Raw genomic sequence first — 14,513 nt, forward strand, 5'->3', positions numbered from 1 at the left:
ACTTTTCTTCAGCAATCTGCTGTAAGATAGCTGTGATGAGGATATTAGGTCCCACGTGCAATTTAATTACCTGAGTTTGCATGAGGACCATTATCATATCTTACAAGTGGCCTTAATGCGGACTGGAAGCCGGCGGCTTGTCAAATTAAAAAATGTCCCCAACTTGTCCACAAGATTTTATCGAGCTGGATCGTAAAATTATGCAGGGTTTTTGGCATTTACAGCTTCGGCAGGTAGGCAGTTCCATGGGTTTATAACCCTCTGACTGAAAAAAACATTTACTGCTTTCTGTCCTACATTGTGGCTAATTGTTGAGCTTAATAAAACCGTTGCTCCTTGTTTGTGTTACCTTTTGAAGTTGTCTGGATCAATATCGTACAAATTGTTCAGTGAAGGTGAAGGAAATGCTCAGTATTTGTTGTAAATAAATGATTAACTATGGTATTTGTGCTTGGGGCTCTACTACCCAAAATCACTTACGTCCTCTAATTACTTAACACAAAGCTGCTATTAGGACAATATCCAATTCTGGCCCCAGACATCACTCGGTACCCCTACTTAAATCTCTGAATATGTTAGACATTAAGTCACTGCACATTCTCTCATGTGTATTATACATATATAAAACGCTAAACTATAATGCCAATCCTGATCTCAAAAGCTTCATAGAAGGTTGTATCAGAACCCATGAGCATCACACCAGAAATAAATACAGTTTTGATATTCCTAGAGTACGACTTAATCAAACTAGAAATGCTCTACAAATCAAGGGGCCCAGAATGTGGAATGACCTTCCCAACCATGTTAAAGACTGTACCTCTCTCAACCAGTTTAAGTTAAAAGCGAAGCTATACCTAATAAATTCCCTGTAACCTACCTTACCCTTCTATTGTCAACCAATGTCTGTTTTTTTCTTTAAAGAGCGCTGTTTGTCGACATAATTGTATTTGTGCTGCTTTTTCATCTATGTTTTCATTTCTTGTTTTCATTCTACTCATTATGCTCAATTAGTATTAAGCTTGTCATTTAAGTTTATCATGCCCGAAACGCTTTGCGTAATAGTGGCTTTAGGCATTGTATGTACTAGCTCTACCTATAAGTTAAACAATCCTTGTAAATATTTATTGTATGTATGTACCTTACCTAAATAAAATTGTATTGTTGTATTGTATTGATTAATTTAAAAGTTTCGATGAGATCCGCCTTGTCATGTCTGGTTTGCAGTGTTGTTCCTGTGATCCTCAACCTTTCAGGCTATGAGAGTCGACTTGGTTCTAGGATAGTGAGGGTCAGAATGAGCTGGGTTTAACGAGGAACAAAACTGAAGGAGGTATAGTGAGGGGGAAGGTCAGAATGAAAATACAGTGAGGGTGAGGGGCAGAATGAGAGTACAGTGAAGGGGGGCCAGAATGAGAGTACAGTGAGGGGCCAGAATGAGAGTACAGTGAGGGGCCAGAATGAGAGTACAGTGATGGGGCCAGAATGAGAGTACAGTGAGGGGGGTCAGAATGAGAGTACAGTGAGAGGGTCAGAATGAGAGTACAGTGAGGGGGGGCCAGAATGGGAGTACAATGAGGGGGTCAGAATGAGAGTACAGTGAGGGGCCAGAATGAGAGCACAATGACGGGGCCAGAATGAGAGTACAGTGAGGGGCCAGAATGAGAGTACAGTGAGGGGCCAGAATGAGAGAGTACAGTGATGGGGCCAGAATGAGAGTACAGTGAGAGGGTCAGAATGAGAGTACAGTGAGGGGGGGCAGAATGAGAATACAATGAGGGGGTCAGAATGAGAGTACAGTGAAGGGGGGGGCAGAATGAGAGTACAATGAGGGGGGCCAGAATGAGAATACAGTGAGGGGGTCAGAATGGGAGTACAATGAAGGGGCCAACTGGTCGACGACCGGGCCGCGGGGACGCTAAGCCCCGGAAGCACCTCAAGGTAACCTCAAGGTAAGGTCCTTTTATCCGACAATCTGCTGCAAGGTTGATGATGAATAATGAATTCTGTTAATTTGCTAGTTGTGACGTGGATTGTTATGCCCCACATATGCAAGGTCTTGCATTTATCGATATTAAAACGAATTTGCCGTTCTTATGACCATTTGTGGAGTTCATGTAGATCTCTTTGTAAAGTCTCAATCTCATTTTCACTTCCCACTTTACCATAAGTCTTAGTGTCATCTGCAAATTTGATTATGTGGTGAGTAATATTTTCTGTCATTGATGTATAATGACAAAAGTACCCCACTTACCACATTTCTCCAGTCAGATTTATTCTAATTTAGCACGACTCGGGTTTTCATTGTTTTAACCATTGTTTTATCCATTCCAGTATTCTCCCACTTATTGCAAGTGCCTGTAGTTTCCTTCCTAGTCTTTCATGTGGTACCTTGCCAAAAGTTTCAACAAAGTCCATGTGATTAGTCCATAATCATATACTAATCATTATATGATTACATGTTGTTATTATGATTTTATATTATGCAAAGATAGGGTACCTGGGTTTTTGTCACCTAGGTTTTTCCTCTCTCTCAACTTTTAAATCCCCCTCTCCTTAACTCTCCACCCTCTTTTCTAATCTCCGTTCTCCACCTTTCTCCCCCTTCCCTCTATTCAAACATTTTTCGCCTCCCCCACTTTCTTTCTCGGAAAATGTAATATTTCGAACCACTGACACTGCTAAATATATCTACGGTAAACACAATCTCTATTTCAGATTTGACTTTATGAAAATTGCAGGGGGGGGGGTTAAGGGGCGCTACAGATGCCGATTTGTAGCACTGGGGCCGCCCCCGTCTGGCCTGGGGGGCGACCAGACGGAGGCGGCCCATAACCCCCCGAAAATTTTCTGGCCAGACGGAAAATGCAGCACATGTAAGGTGCTGCATTTTCCATATCAAAAATCATTTGCCAGTCTTCCGACTATTTGAGAAGTTCATGTTCATCTCTTTGTAAAGTCTGGATATAATTTTCGCTTCTTACTTTATCAGATTTATCAGATTTCTGGAGATCTTAGTGTCTTGTGCAAATTTGATGGTGTGGATTGCAATATTCCCATATATGTCATTGATGTTTATGACAAAAATGGATTGGCCCCAAGATGGAAGCTTGCGGTACTCCACTCATCAAATTTCTCCAGTCAGATTCATTTCCATTTTGAACGACCATTTAACCTTTGCTTTGTCCATTCTAGTATTCTACCATTTCACAGGATGCAACTCACAACAGTTAACTAACTCCCAAGTACCTGTTTACTGTTAGGTATACAGAAGCATTAGATGAAAGGAAACATGCCGAGTCATTTCTACCCTGCACGAGATTCGAACCCAGGACTCCCGACTGAGTCGAGAAAGAACCCAACTGTACTACAGAGATCCTTTGATTACTGTTGCCCTTTTCTGATGTTGGCACAAGATCCTGAGTAATCTCATACAAGATCCCATACATGCAAGCTTCACTAAAATTGCAATTGCTTGTTGTATTAAAAGCTCCTTTGATGTACTTGTTTGTCATTAGCTAAATAATTATCTATACAGTTGTCAGTGCTATATATCCATTAACAAATCTATTAAGGGTATTGACTAATAATAATTGATCGTATATTAAAAAAAACATACAAAACATAGTACAGTTGTGGACTTTTACTTTACTTTAACTTTAATTACGTGCAATGGCAAGTTACCCGTCAAAGTGGTGATGTGCAATGTCACTACTTTGATGCTGATGGCTTAATAATTATCAGTTTGAGTTTAGCAATACAGGAACAATGTGTGCAAGCCCAGAGAGTACTTGGTCGAGTAAGGGTCCTTTTATTTATATTTATATACAAGAAGGTACATTGGGTTTTTGAGGATACATAGCATGGTAATTACATTCTTGTAAAGCCACTAGTACGCGCAGCATTTTGGGCAGGTCCTTAATCTAACAGATAATTTTAAGTAGGTAAATTCTAGAGGAATTAATAAAATGATAACAGATACATTGCAAGAAAAAAATGAGATGAGAGAGATTAGTAGGTATATTAAAGCACATCGGTAGCTCTGATTGATTGTATTGATAGCTTGATAGTAATTTAACAAAGATTAATAGGCACAAAACAGCATATTGATAGCACATATAAGAAGACAGCAATGATCATAATGGTAAAGTTGTTTGGATTAGGTACATAAAGATTGGGTAGCACTAGATACAGTGCAATTTTAAGGCACAAGGTAGGAAACTATGAAGATGAAATTAGGTAATTTTTAGTTTTTTTTTTTTTTTTGAATGAGGCAAAAGTTGGACAGCTTTTCAATTCATTAGGGAGTGAGTTCCATAGACCAGGTCCCTTTATTTTGGGGGATTGACTCTGGGGATATCAAAGAGATATTTATTTCTGGTGTGGTGATAAAGGGTCCTATTACATGTGTCCAGGGAGAGTTTCAGAGCAGGGTTTGCATTTAAGAACAGGGTTTTGTAAATATAAGTGACACAAGAGAATGTGTGGAGTGAGTTTGTTTAGCATGTTGAGGGATTTAAACAAGGGGGCTGAGTGTTGTCTGAAAGCAGAGTTTGTTATTATTCTGACAGCAGATTTTTGCTGAGTGATGATGGATTTGAGGTGGTTTGCAGTGGTTGAACCCCATGCACAGATACCATAATTAAGATAGATATAGATTAGTGCATAATATAGTGAGATGAGAGCAGAGTTAGGTATATAATATCTGATTTTGGAGAGTATACCAACTGTTTTAGAGACTTTCTTAGTTATGTGTTGTATGTGGGTGCTGAAGTTGAGTCTCTTGTCTAGGAATAGGCCAAGAAACTGACCCTTCTGTTGGGTAATCCATATTGACAGGCTTCACCTGATTCCAAATTACTTTGGTCGTGAGAATCACTCCAATGCAAGAAATGGGTCCTCACCAAAATTTGTATAGCTGAAGGTTTGAAGGCGTTTGGGCTTGGGGCTGTATGTGCCGAGGGCACTTTAGTTGGGTGGCATTATATAATAAGGTTTTACACAAACACCGTCATAAAACCTAATGTTTATTTACAGAACTTACTTACTAATATATAGGTTGCTTACATTATTCTATGATTGATGTTAGAAAAGCTAATATCACATTAGAGAGACATCGGGATGCCTTAATTGACCGATCACATGGTTCACTTGTGGCCAATCCTGTATTAACACTTTCTTAGACAGTAAATGACAAGCGGCTTTCCTAACACTGCTGGTTTCAAGGGAAATACAAGAGTTCCTTCTGAATACTTAGAGAGTCAATATAATGGCATGCAAAATCACCACTGTAATGACCTGTCAAGCTGACAGTCAACATAACATATACATATATCTAAATGTGTTGTGTGCATAACACACATTCACTGACAGGATGAACAATCATGAGTTTAGTTAATTTATTATATGCCCCATACCCATCCTGTGGGCAGCAGTGGAAAGGGTTACAGAGGCACATAATAATAATACAGTAATAATAATAATAATAATAATAATAATAATAATAATAATAATAATCTAAATGCAAGAAGGTACAATGTGTTGTTGAGATTACATAAGATTGGTATTTTTACATTCATGCAAAGCCACTAACACGCATAGTGTTTCGGGCAGATCCTTAATCAGTCCTTTTCGATCCAGGTCCTTATTAGGCAAGATGAAAAAAGGTACATTGTAGCATGGTTATATATATCAACAAATAAGTACAATATAAGTTGACAGCAATGATTACACTGGTAAGGATATATGTATTAAGTACTAATATTGGGGAAGTGGGTACTGTAGTACAAGATGAAGTTTGAGTTTGAAGCATGAGGTAGGAAACTATGAGGATGAAATTAGATACTCTTTGGTTTTACTTTTGAATAGGGAATAGGTTGGACAATTTTTTAATTCATCAGGGGGTGAGTTCCAAAGACTGGATCCTTTTATTTCCATGGAGTGTTTGCACAGATTTAGTTTGACTTTTGGGATATCAAAGATATATTTATTTCTGGTGTTGTGCTCATGGGTTCTATTACACCTGCCAAGGAAACGTTTCAGATCAAGATTAGCATTTAGGAACAAGGTTTTGTACATGTAAATAGCACATGAGAATGTGTGGAGTGAGTATGTTTAGCATGTTAAGGGGCCCAGTAATCAAAAAATATTAAAATTGTGAAAACTACTAATAAATGTTTAACAAAATTCCAACTTATTGGCTTCAGCATCATGAAAGTTTCATCCCAATATTGATTTTATTGATTTTAGACATGTTTTTAAAAAAGAACAGCTCCTATTAATTGGAACTGATGGATAATGCAGTAATAAAGAGATGCACCTGTCCGACACTCAAAGAAGAAGATAGTAGTAAGAAGTGTTCACAAAGTGGATATGCAGTTGGTGCCTTTATAGCATTGCTGAGTAATACATAATAAAACAAATAATAATAAGTATGTTATTATGCTCTGTTTTGTTATATATATCATATAAATACAATGCCCAATGTTAAATATCTGTTATTTTCACCAGTGTCCACAAATGTATTTTTTTTTAATTTTTTTTTGTCTTCCTTTGTGTATTATCTGATTTTTTGCAATTTTTACATCCTGTAGAGTGCATACCCGTCCTTAACTATGTCAAGATACTAGAATTTAATTGGTCAACAAATACATCAGCCACAACTGGCAAAACTTGGTACTTGGACTTTTTTTTTTGGGGGGGGGGGGGGGGAGAGGTGATATTTCAGATTTCAAACCATTTTCTTTGTCTCTTTAGGTTTTTTTTGATAATTAGGGACCAGAATAGGGCTTTATCACTTATATAAAGTATACATACATCCCCTAAATCATTATAATTATCCCTATATCTGTTTTTCTTCATTTTTTCTTTACTTCATTTCAACACATTGATCTACAACTCACATATTCAAGTACGAATAAAAAACCATGTTTATTAAAACATACAAGTAAATTAATGAATTAGAACTACCTTATTCATTGTCATTAACTTCAAATTCAATTATCTTTACAACTAGAGTTTCCACTTTGAGTCGGCATCAAAAATCCAGTTTGACCGATTCTCACCATTTTTACATAAAATGGGCGCAGTCGTCTGTTCTACAATCCTATTTCATTGTTTTTTCATAAACCTTAAATGTCGAGTTATAAATTTTTTGGTATACAATTTGGCGCATATATCAAATGCCATATTTGACTTTTTTTACAGTAAACTATACTGAATCCTATAATAATAACTAATAAGAATGAAGATTATATGCTCTTCTGAGAGCCTAATAACACCAAATGAACAATTTGTGATATTTAATATTTGATGCTCATTTAAAAATCTTAAATTTTTAATACTTCTACAAATATTTTTCATTTTTTGTTTTTCCACGTTACGTTGGCGATTATTTAGATAAAGTTGGAGCATGTGCCTAGTAGATTATGTACAAATAATTTGAAAGCGTTTGAGCAAGGTGCAAAATTTCATTTCCTGGCCCCCTTATGGGACTTAAACAATAGTGAAGCGTGTTGTCTGAAGAGAGTTATAGTTCCGATAGATTTTTGTAGAGTGATGATGGGCTCTAGATAATTTGCAGTGGTTGAATCCCATGCACAGATACCGTATGCAAGAGGTATAAATTACCCCAGTGCAATGCGAAGAGCAGAATGAGGGAACAATCTATGTTGGAAAATATACCAACCATTTAAGACTTTTGGCTGCGTTATGTGGGTGCTGAAGTTGAGTCGTGTCTATGTATAGGCTATGTATAACTTTTCCCCCTTATTTTTTTTGACAATGTTAACATTGTCTACCTGAAGTTGGATTTCATTTGGCAATTTACTACCAAATAAAATATAGTACATTAGGCCTTATCTATGTTCAGCGAGTTTGTTGGTAGACATCCACGAGTGGATTAATTCATTATCGACAATATTTGGCAAGTTTGGGTCAGAATAGAGGAAAGGTAGTATTGTCAGCAAATAGTATAGGTTTAAGAATGTTACAAACATTTAGCAAATCATTGATATAAGAAATAAAGGGCCCCAAGATGCTGCCCTGTGGCATTCCTACTGTCAATGGTAGATAGGGGGGGGGGGGTCAAGTTATTGATGGCTACATAATGGTGCATTACCAAGAAAGGAACTAATAATCCAGAGCTAGGCCTCTGATACCATGGTAAAGTTTAAGAGGTAGTTATGATTTACAATATCAAAGGCTTTTCACAGGTCAATAAAGAGGCCAATTGGGAACTTTATTCTGACAAGGGCTTTATGGATTATATTGAGCAGCCTAATAATGGCATTGGCATCCATTCCCAAAAGAGTACCAAACTGGTAGGGATTTAATAATGTCAAGTTTTTCAAAGTAGAAATAGAGCAGTCAGTAAGCGATTTTTCAAATATTTTTGAAAATAAGTATCAAAAAGAAGGCACCAAACCAGGAAGGTTATGTAGCACCATCAAATGAAAATTTTTGAAAGCATCAGTAGATTTGATATTGGTCTGTAATTTAACTCAGTTGTCTTGCCCCTTTTGAGATGGCCTCACTCTTGCTTTGAGGATATCAGTAAAAATAAGACAGATTTGTTGAATAGCAGCGCTATGGGTAGAGCAGGGGGAGGGGGGCCCCCCCCCCCAACACTCATACCAAAGACTATTTCACTAATATGTTCCCAGCTGTGGTTTGAATTAGTGATTGCGATTGATTGTGAATGATTGTGATTGAAATGATTGAATTACGAATGTCTGTCGGGCTGACTGGCAAGATGAGTAGTGATAGGATAGCTGCTGATGCGACTTGGTGACATCTGTCTGGGTCTTTAGTAATTTTCTGGCAAGGTCGACACCAATTTACAGAAAGCAGATATTGAATTCGGTTGCAAGTGTGTAACCATCTTTGGAGATTTTTATCCATTTGTAATAATTATTATCCAGGTATCCAAGGATAGATCACCTTCAGTGTTCACCTGACCCAATACAAGATTTCAGACTTGGGCAAAAATTTTGTCGAATTAATTCAGTCAAAATCTACACGTGTGCTGGGACTTCCAGGCTATGCACTAGGAGTAAGCACAGTCAGAACCTAAAGAAAAGCATTCTCTGCCACATGTGGGATAGTACGAGATGGAGCGAAGAATGGCATTGAGCAGGGCAAGTTTATAGCAGTAAAAGGACAAATTTAACATGAAAGCAAGAGAGACAAAGGTAGTAGCAAGTTTCCAGTAAGGTCTTAAAATGAAACTTGCCCCATTTTTTTCCTGACAAGGCAATTCTTGAAGTTTTAGAGGTAAAGGTCACCCTTTCCCCACCAACCCAGGTATATTAAAGTGCAGAAAGATCACCTTTTAGTATGGCAAGTGAATGCAAGTCAGTCTACCAGAATTTAACAACAAAAAATTGTGCACTTTGTGGATGCATTTGGTCCAAGGAGAATATGGAGGAGGAATTTACAAGGACATGCCAGAAGAGTAGTCTTCTGGCCTATATGCAAGGAGAATTGGCCAATTCTGGGTGGATGATTGATGTACACACTTTAAATTCTGTATCCACTCTACAATTGTTAAATATTGGGCAGCAAGGAGAAGGGTGTACAGCAGCTGTGGCCACAAAATTACCAAGATGTAGATGGCAGAATTTAAGAAAGAAAAAATTGCCTAGAGGGTCTTCCTAGTTTGGTAAGGAGGGAGAGATGGTGGCAGGGACAGGACAATGCATGGGACATGTAATGAGGAAGCGAGAGATTTTTAGTCCAGAGAAAGAATCTCTCCAATCTGTGGCAGTCATCAAAAGGTAGCACCAAGCTGGGAAGACTAGCACCATCTGTCCATTATCTTGAATAATCTAAATATTAATGACTATACTAAAGAATAGAAGAAGAATAAAGAAGAATACTAAAATACTAAAGAATAAAGAAGACTATATTAAAGAATATTAAAGACTATACAAGAAAAAGAGATGGTGTGCAGTTTGTTAGTTTTAACAAGGCCCACGACCTTGCCAACATTCACAGAACATGACTGGGCAGATTTCCAAACTAACTTTTTTTTAAGGGGGAGAGGGGACGTGTGAAACAGAACAAGTAAAATGGCCTTGGCTGCAAGTTTGACAACTCCAATGTGGTTGAGAATCTACCAAAATTTCATTGGGTGATGTCTGATAGAAATAAAGAAGCATTTTATTTCTGGCACATTTCAGATAATTTAATAGAGGTAGACAAGGCACAAGGGCAGAACCAGAATACAGCACACTATTACTCATGTGATCAGGATATTACACTCAGAATTTTTTTTTTCTTTGTAAACATTTTAATAGAATCTTTTCCCCTCAGCAAGGGCAAGTTTATAGTCAAAAGTAAAGAGCTAATTAATGAACTATGGCAACAAGCCAAGTCTAGGATGCAACTGTCAATATTCTATTGATAAATGCCCAAACAGCAAGTTGTATACTAAACCACATTAGGTTGCAGCTGTGCATCTGGGAACCAGCTATAATCTGTGCATAATGTAGAGCAACAGCATCATTTGGATTGATGGCAGATTGGTTGAACTTTAGGTGCATACATGGTGTTGTCGGTTCAGCATATTTCCAAGCATTGTCCCACACCTAGAATGAAGAGTCAACTTTGTATAAAAATGCAGGTATTAAAGTACAGGTATATTTTAAACTTCACTAAAGGGAATGGTTTATGCAAGACTTTAGGAACTTTTATGAACTCATTTCTTGATTGAGAAAAAATGCACTTGTACAGTGGTAATTTTGAAGCACACCATTTAACCTTACCAGGTACTGGGTGAGTAAGTGTTTAAGGAGAAGGCTGGAAAAAAAGTTGCATAGTTAAGCATAAACAACTTTAGTAATAATTAAGCCAGTCTGGCAAGTCATATGGAAGGGATACCACCTTTACTGGGTATCAATAGACATGTACACAGGAGGCAGAGTCTTATAGCAGGTACTATTAAGAAAATAGCATCAAAATATTTTAACAATTAAAGTTGCCAAACTGAAATTTGGAAACAATCAAGCCACATCAATCTTTGTGATATTTGTAGATGTTCAGTAACCCCTTTCCCATCTTGGTAGGAAAAATATTAAGAGGGCAGTCTACTCTCTAGGCCTATGAATTTAAACCAACATTGAATAGCCAATTTTAGGGCATTTGGAAAATATAAAATTGGGAAGTCACATGGACAATAATACACTGAACTTTGAATCAAGAAAGGTGGGGAGGGAAGAAAAAAAAAAGTTGTGTTCAACATACCTTTTCACAGAAGTTCCGGGCTGTCCTATAGATTTCTTTAAATGTTTGACAGGTAGAATTTACGGGGCAGTAATTTGTCAAGCAGCTTCCTTTTGTTGGGCAATCACCCGTCATATTCAACCACCTGAAATTGTTGGTCCAATTGTCTGTGCAAGTGACATCGTTGGCACACGCAGTAAACCAAAGCTCACAATCAATGGCACACAGAGGGACTCCCCAGTATCTTTCCCGCCGCCACGAGCGATTTTCCTGCAGGGAAAATTTATTTAACGTTGCAAAAGGAACTAGCGAGCCAAATCTCTTACATGTCTAGACAAATTTATTTTTTGGTAAAAAAAAAAAAAAAAAAAAAAAAAAAAGCCACTATGCCATTTAAATGCTTAGAGGAAGTCACTTTCAGAATACCAAAATAAAAACTTTATAAAATAGCCTTTTAAGTTTTGCACAATGTTAAATTTTTAATGATTAAAAATAATTGTTTAAACATGTTTAAGTTATTAAAACAATGCAGAAACCCTAGTTAAATAAAAGTCCTTTAAAATATAGAATTTAGACATTCTGCAATACTTACCGACACGACCCATGGGCCAACATTGGGTGAACATTCGTAAAAGCAGTGATCGAGCATGAAATGCCGTTTACATTCCGAGGACATGGACTCTACTCGAGAACAGTGGTCATAATTGAAGTTGTAAGGACTAGACTCGTGAATAAGTCTAGTAGTATTCTCTGTACAGCAGGACCTATTCTTCCACTGATGACACTAAAAAAATCAAATAAAAAGAGGTACTTTCTGTTAAGCAATTTATCATTTAGGTAGAAAGGATATCAAGTTTGACTACTGTCAAAAGCTCTTTACAGCTAAAAGCATATTTTTGAAAGCTTCAGATTTTTTTTTTAATCTACTGTAGTGACAATATTGTACATTAAAAAGCAAGACGTTAAAAGAAATTATCCATACCGTAGTAAACAGACTGCCTTCTGGTCCTGGTGCACTTTAGTGATGTTTAGAATCTATACAAGTGTTTATTAGAGTATCCACATCTCTCTACTTCTGAGCCATGGTCATGGTCACGACCAACGTTAAGCAGAACATTCTAGGACAAAGATAAAAAACTAGGTAAAAGTCATCTATTGAAGTTTCTGGACTAGCTTGTCACGGACAAACTAGTATGTCTATAGACCTTACACAGTATACAAAATCACCAAAATAAACTTTAGTATAGCAAATGACTAAGTACAGTACATGTCTCGCACTCTCCGGAGCACATTATTAAGGTTCGAGCACATGCCAAGGACTTTACTTTCAAGTAGACGACATACCAGATTTAAGTAAATTCAAGTTGTCCTAACTAGTGTATATTCAAGAACTTTGTTTACACACTAAGTGCAAAAGTTCAATTAGTTTTAAGTTTTTTTTAACCTAGTAATAGTTATGGACTTCTAGGTAGTATAGCAAACTTTTACACTTTCAGGTTATAAAAAGGTAATTTTGCTTTCAAATTAAAGTAAACAAAATGTTATTTTCAACAGCAACAATCTAGGGTTTATACTTTACCATAGGACCATTTGTTAGTCAAAGTTACGAAATTCACATCAATTTTGAGACATTAAAAGATTTTTTGGTAGAGAAATAGTTTAATCAATAGTTCACAGCATCAATATTTTGCTAGCATTCTCTGGGGAGGAATAAGACAACTTAATAAATAATGGCCAGTCGAGGTTTAGACCATAGATGCACAGATTCAAGAAGTGGATTAAAAGGTAGTCAACGATTAGGAACATCACGATTTAATTAACAATAGAACGCTTCACTCTATTTCTCATTGTACTTTATTTGAAGTCTGAAAATTATATGGGAAAGCTGTGGCAGTGTGAGGTGCAAAGTTTGATGGCAATACTTTGGCCATGTTTGAGAACAGATTTTCAAAGTCTGGAGAAAAAGAGTAACTCCAGACAAGCCGCCGGCTTCTGGGCCATGTCGAGACTACTAGAGATGGTGGCTCCCTTGGGGAAGTCCTTTCTACACCAATACCACAAAGTTTCCCCCAAACGAATATAAAACCCAATTGTATCGCCAAGACACCGCGGACACCATACAACGAATCTCAAAGACATCAAGCAGTTTGAAACCACACCTCCCCGCCGCCTTTCATTACCTGACGAAGGTCAAGGGAGTGTGACGGAAAGCTGCCATCATTAACACCGGTAGTGTGGAGCGGTCCATAGAATTACCCCAATCACCCCAAATCAGGCCAAAACTACCCAAATCGTCCTAGCATTACGTAAGTAATGAAGAAATATGGCATATTTACTTACTATAATGTTGGTGCTACACATAGAACATGATCAAACCTATTTTTACTCTGAAATAATCTAATTTCATAACGAAATTAGACGTAAATATGTGAGAGGTGACGCCATAGGAAGTCGACGGTCCAAGCGACAATTGTGCGGAGCGACTTATCCAAGAAATATGGTCGCCAGGAGAGTGTTTGCTGCCATATCAGCCTCCTGTACACAGTGATCCAGTCCTTTTCGTTCATTGAACACCGAACCCTACACGCCCTCTGATATATTGCTTAATTAACAAATATTCACAAATAAAGATTATATTTGTATATGTTATCAGAAAGGCAGATATAAAATAGTTTTTGTGAATCCATCACAAAGATTATACCTTATTAGAGAGGAAAAATATTCATACTTTAAACAAGGCTTCATGGCCGACGCTCTCCTTACCGATATGGGAACTATGACCTTCCGAAGATCAATGTTAATTTAATCTAGATATTGTAATAAACGAAGTTTTCTATGTCATCATAAAGACATAAATATAAGCTGCATGTTAATACTTTGGCATAAATATAACTGAATTGAAAGTTAAGATATATGCCTTTTTATAGTTACTTGATGGCTCGCTCAGGGAGTGTGAAGGCCTCCACACAAGCCAATCAATTTTATAATTACTTTGCATATATGCAAAGTAGCGCCATAGGTCTTTATGTCAGAATAAAGCCATGTAGACGATAATGTAACTACATTTCAAGGAAAACATATCTTAATATAATTATTAAATGAATGCAAAGTTATGGTTAAATAAATAGCCAATACCACACAATCGCCGGTGTCCGGACACATGAATAGTCGCATTAGGTGAAAGGAAATGTACCCAACCATTTCCATTTACCCAACCAGTTTGTGCACCCTATACTCATCCTCTGTGCGGTAATTTATTGTGCATCCCATACTCATCTTGTTACCAGTAGTTT

The 14,513-nt window shown here is 37.2% G+C and overlaps 1 pseudogene; it reads right to left on the reverse strand.

Annotated features, from left to right (window-relative positions):
• Window positions 1–5,011: 5,011 nt before the first annotated feature.
• On the reverse strand, window positions 5,012–13,151 carry LOC123761097 (folate receptor gamma-like; annotated as a pseudogene).
• Between the last annotated feature and the right edge of the window lie 1,362 nt (window positions 13,152–14,513).

The sequence above is a fragment of the Procambarus clarkii genome, chromosome 22 (assembly GCF_040958095.1).
Source record: "Procambarus clarkii isolate CNS0578487 chromosome 22, FALCON_Pclarkii_2.0, whole genome shotgun sequence".
NCBI classification, from domain to species: domain Eukaryota; kingdom Metazoa; phylum Arthropoda; class Malacostraca; order Decapoda; family Cambaridae; genus Procambarus; species Procambarus clarkii.